This window comes from Tiliqua scincoides, chromosome 3 (genome assembly GCF_035046505.1).
Source record: "Tiliqua scincoides isolate rTilSci1 chromosome 3, rTilSci1.hap2, whole genome shotgun sequence".
NCBI lineage: Eukaryota > Metazoa > Chordata > Lepidosauria > Squamata > Scincidae > Tiliqua > Tiliqua scincoides.
In genome coordinates, this window is record NC_089823.1 from 105379459 (window position 1) to 105385268 (window position 5810).

The window sequence follows — 5810 nt, forward strand, 5'->3', positions numbered from 1 at the left end:
TGCTTGCAAACAGCTGGTCTCAGAGAGGGATGTGGCCTAAAACCTGCACCTGCTATGTGCAAAGCTATTCATGGTAGGAACCCACAGACAGGACTCTCTCCTCTCAATTCCCTCAACCTCTCTCAATGCGTTCACTCAGTATTTATTAATATTAACTTTATATAATGCCTGCCTTGGAATGCTGGGGATTGAGGCCTTCCCCTGACCGAAGGAAGCACCAATCATTTACACGCCCAGTCCCCTGCCTTATGCAAGGATGTGGATCAGGCAAAAGATGTCCTTGCCAACATCTGTTGGTGTGTGTGTGGGGGGGGAGGCAGAGGTAAAATCTCACAGATATGATTATTAATACAAAGTTGAACAGCTAGCCAAAGAGTCGCCTAAATAATTAACAGTGGAGACTAGTGATATTTCTCGGACAGGGGTGGGGGCTTCCACACATTCCTACCTGAGATCTGCAGAAAACATCAATTTGGCACATGCAATGTTTGCTATGGGTACCATCTCCCTTCACCGGCACTGGATGCCCCATTGGGAGTCCAAGTCCGCTGAAGAAACTTTCCCATAGGGAAAGATGATAAGATCTGGGGCAAGAGTTGCCTCAAATTATTCCTTAAACAAAATTCGACAGAGAATTAGAACAGTGATTTTCAACCTTTTTCATCTGACTAATGAGCAAAGTTAGAGAGGCTGTAAAGGGCAAGGAAGCTTCCTTCTGTAAATGAAAGTCTTGCCCTAATGAAGATATTAAAAAGCAACACAAACTCTGACAAAAGAAATGCAAGAAGATGATAGGGAGGCCAAGAAAGACTTTGAAGAGCATATGGCCAGCAACATTAAGGGGAATAATAAAAGCTTATAAAAGGTGAAAAATGTCTATTCCATGATCTGAATCATTAAAAAAAGGGACCATGAATAAAATGGTCAATATTATAATGCCATTGGACAAATCAATGGTAAAGCCACAACAGGAGTATTGCGTACAGTTCTGGTTTCCACATTTTGCAAAGGATATAGTAGGAACTGAAAAAGGTGCAGAAGAGAGAGACCAAAATGATTACTGTGCTAGGGCACCTCCCTTATGAGGAAAGGCTACAGCATTTGGGGCTATTCAGTTTAGAAGAAAGGCAGCTGAGGGAGGAAATAATTGAGATGTAAAAAATTACACAGGGGATGAATGCAGTAGATAGAGGGACATTCTTTTCCCACTCGCACACCACCAGAAGCAGGAGACATCCACTAAAATTGAGTGTCAGGAGAGTTAGAGCAGACAAAGGAAAATATTTCTTTATCTAGAGTGAAATTAGTCTGTGGAACACAGGACATGGTGATGGCGTCTGGCCTAGATGCCCTTGAAAGGTGATTGTATAGACTTCTGGAAGAAAAGTTCATTGCAGCTTACAAGCCATGATGGGTATGTGCAACCTCCTGGCTACTTCATAATTTCAGGTGCAAGAGAGTGGCAACAGGATGCAGGTCTCTTGCTGTCTTGTGTGCTTCCTGAGGCATCTGGTGGGCCACTGTGAGATAAAGGAAACTGGACTAGATGGGCCTGTGGCCTGATCCAGTGGGGCTCTTATGTTACGGTTTAGCAAGAAGGTGCTACAATTTACAAGGCACACCGCACTGCCAGTTCACAACCCCCAATGGCCCTAACATATGACCCTCCCCCAAACTCCCATGGCACATCTGTAGACCATTTGAGACACACCAGTGTGCCACAGCACACTGGTTGAGAATTGCTTAATTAGAAGATTCCTGGCTAGGACAAACATTCCAGGAATTTTGAAGGAAGCTAAAGGCATTTCAATCAGACTAGAAAAATTTTTCAAGGGGTCCCACTTATCCCTGCTGTCAATTTATCTTTGAATATATATATATATATATATAACTTGCGTACAGAGGGAATAATATTTAAGGGGACTAATCCTTAAGGCGTTAGTTTAAATTCTTTTGAGACATTATTCAGGTGTTTAATTATGTATCAAAACATTTTGTATCCTTCCAAAAGCTCTTCAAAGTTTGCTTATTTGAAATGGTTCAGGAAGCCTGGATATTGAAAGAGGATTGGAGTCATCCATTGTAAACGCACGACCACAAAATACTAAGTAGCTAATGTCTTGTTCGTTTCATTTGCCATAAACCCCCTATGACTGATGCTACTGATCCCAAGATGTAATTTAAACAATGTCACTGTAGGGTGAATCTGGTTTTTGGCTTCAATTTAATTATTAGCTTCACAGTATTTAATTTTATAGTGAATAGTCTCAGTGAATGAATAGGCAACATTCACATAAAATATTCACTGAAGGGCAAATAGTATTTTTGTAGTTAATTTTTGCAACTAAATTTTTTTCCCTTGTAACTCAGAAGCCATTCTTCCCCCTTTTCCCCTTAACCCTCCATAAGCCTCCTCCTCTGCAGCTGGTGCAAGTCCCAAGGAGAAGAAAGGGGCAGAGAGGCTTGAAAAAAGAGAGGATCCACCCCCTCTCACCGCCTCCCTTCCCCCTTCCTTCCCCTTCCCCACCCTGTTTTGCCCTCCCCGCCTTCACAGCTACCTCACCTGGTCCTTACCTGGTCCTTACCTGCAGCAACTGTTACCCTGCACATGCCTGATCTTGTCTGATCTTGGAAGCTAAGCAGGGTCAGGCCTGGTTAGTACTTGGATGGGAGACTGCTTGGGAATACCGGGTGCTGTAGGCTTCTGCCATAGTCTTTCGAGACTGAAGGTTGCCAACTATTACCTGGTCCAGCAGGTGGGATGGGGCTCAACAGTGGAGTCTGAGCAGTGCTACCTGTTTACTGTACTGTACCTGTTTACTGTACTGTTTACTGTACTGTACTTTACTAACAGCTCAATCTTAGATAGGTTTAGGATAGGGATAAGACAGAGACCATTTTGGAAGCAAAGAACAAAAATGAAAGTTTAGTTCCCGCCTGATGTTAGCACCTCTAGGCTCAGCTATCCTGCTTCCCAAAAACTTATTTTTTCCTGAGTTTCTTTCAAAAGATATTTTACCATTTGAGGAAATGTATTCCATATCTCTTGCATCGTAAGAATATAAGTAATGATGTTGGGTGAACTATCTTCCCTTCTCAAACATGGAAGGATTGTTGATCTGGGGAAAGACCATAGCCCAGCAGATTGAGCACCCACTTTGCCTACAGATTCAGATGCAACCCCTGACCTCCCCAGGTAAGGCTGGGAAAGACCCCTTTCCAAAACTCAGAAGAGCCCCTGCCGGTTGGTTTAAGGCAGGCCTGGGCAGACCATGAACTGAAAAAAGGCAGCTTCATAATCATGATTTTTTTTTGCACATTATTTTAATTTGGATGCTTTTTTTTTCTTTAAGGAAAGAAGGGGCTCTGTTTATTATTTTATAGTAAAGTGATAAAAATAAATAAATAAAAGACATTCACATCCATCATAAACACCAATATAGAAAAGTAATCACAAATAAAATAATTACATTTGCATCCATCATTGACACAAGGGTTTAGAAATTATAAACAGGGTTGGGCTGGAGCCAAAGAGCCGAGTCTAAATCGAGTCACAAGTCTCTGCCCTCCTGGATTCTAGTTGCCTACCAAGTCATAACGGCGGCTGTCACAACTTGGACATTGATAGTCCAATATTAATATTTAACAATTTGAATAGCAATTTGAATATCATTCGAATAGCCTGTTCGAAGTACAAATCTGTAACATTTCCCCAAATGCAATCACATACCATGATAGCATCAATATATTAAAAATAAAATATTGAAATGAAAGGGGACCCAACTGAAATTGGCTTGCGACCCACCTAGTGGGTCCCAACTCACAGTCTGAGAAACACTGCCATGTCATGTTACCCATCTTTCCTTTGAACTTCAACCCCAGAAAGCTGTGAAATGAAATCATCACATGTGTATTTCCTTTCACTCCCATCCTGCTCTATATTATTATCTTTCATTGGGGGCCAGGGCGGGGGGGGGGGGAAGGATGCATAACATGATGAACTGTGGTATATTTTCTTTGCTAAACATAACTAAGGGGAAACTGATGTTCAAACTGGCCCACCTCACCCCAGCAGTGTCTGTTCTAGTGGCTGTCTGCTGGTATTCATTTGCATTTTTTTAGATTGTGAGCCATTTTGGGACAGGGAGCCATTTAGTTATTTGATTTTTCTCAGTAAATCGCTCTGTGAACTTTTAGTTGAAAAGTGGTATATAAATACTGTTGTTAATAATAATAATAATAATAATTAATAATGTGCTATTCCTGTAATCACTGTGACATCCAGTTCCAGCCTGATTGCTGTGCTAGGCAAAAGACTATGTGGGTATGCCAGCCAATCCACACACACACACACACACACACACACACACACAAAGATATTGTACACATATGAATTTTACTTGTTTTTCATTACCCAGATAGAGTTTCAGCTTTAATTATTAATACACCCTGAAGACAAAACTGTGTGCATGTATTCCATATTCAGTAGGTTTGTTTACAGTTTATAAAGCTTCGTTTTCGGTATCATAAATAAGGCATATGTTGCTTGTTTGAAGAATTATTAGGTTAAGCAAACTAGCAATCATTCCAGCCATGCACACACAGAGCCCTGTCAGAATACTGGTAATTATGCAGAATACTGTCAATTATGTTGGGTGGGAGTAGGGCACAGAAGACACAGAGCCCAATCCTGAACTCTTTAACACCAGTGGTACAAGCGTATCACGGGCGCTGGGTGTCACAAACATGACATAAGACATGCCCATGACACCCTGCGCTGAGTCAGCGACAGTGTCAACCCAGTACAAGTCAGTGCTAAGCCCAGTGCCAGCCAGATACCACCCAGAGCTAGGTAAAAGCTCCAGACGGTGGTGAGGGCTTTTGTGGTGGGGGAAGACATTCTGGGGCAGGGGAGGGCAGGGCAGGAGGAGGAATCGGGGTGTGAGGCGGGTGGAGCCAGTGATCCTAAACTCCATATCGGGCTGGAAGACCAAACACAGAGTCTCTCAAGTTTGTGTTGGCAAAATAGAAGCCCTGTTGTTGGAGAAAAGTTCAAGACTTCCAGCAGCTGCTACAGGGCTGCAGGATGAGAGGAGAAGGAGCAAAAACACAGCCTCCACTACTGATTCCTTGGCGTGTGGGCAGCAAACTAACAACAGCTAGATTGTAACATTCTCGCCTTTATTTTCTCTTTTCAGTAACTTAGTAGAGTTTTGTCAATGGTGTGTTGCATGCGTTTAATACTAGTGAACAACAGGGGAAATAATGAAATTGCCTGCTCAGAGATATATCAAATATTGTCTTCATCAACAAGGGATATGAAGTCCAGTGCTAGCACCAGCAAGGGTAGAAATGACTGTGGTGTAAAGTGTAACAAAGCAGAGCATAGATTGCATTTAGGCATTTTTTCCCCCCATGGATCATTATCTTTAGCTTCATACATATACATAGATGTATTGGTAGAAACACAGACACTCACCCTCCCACACTTCTTCCAAATCAGTATTTGAAGCAAGCCATAAAGAACATTAAAATTATGTGTAGCGCATCAAGTCATAAATCATCTATACATTTAGGAACAAATACATATTCATTCAGCATATTTGCATATTTTAATATTAGTCAAAAGAATATGCAAAGCACATCAGCACGTTATTGTACTGGCTTCAGGAATACCTCTATGAAACACAATATTTAACTAAAATATTTTAGAGATCTTCAGAGCTTCATGTGTCAAATGCACTTGGAAGAAATAGATAAAGGGTGCAATACTGTGATAGGTATAGCATGTTCCCGTGGAATTTTTGTCT

The 5810-nt window shown here is 41.7% G+C and overlaps 1 pseudogene; it reads left to right on the forward strand.

The window, feature by feature from the left end:
* The first annotated feature begins 2583 nt into the window (after nucleotides 1–2583).
* LOC136646357 (5S ribosomal RNA) lies at nucleotides 2584–2703 on the forward strand (annotated as a pseudogene).
* The last annotated feature ends 3107 nt before the right edge of the window (nucleotides 2704–5810 follow it).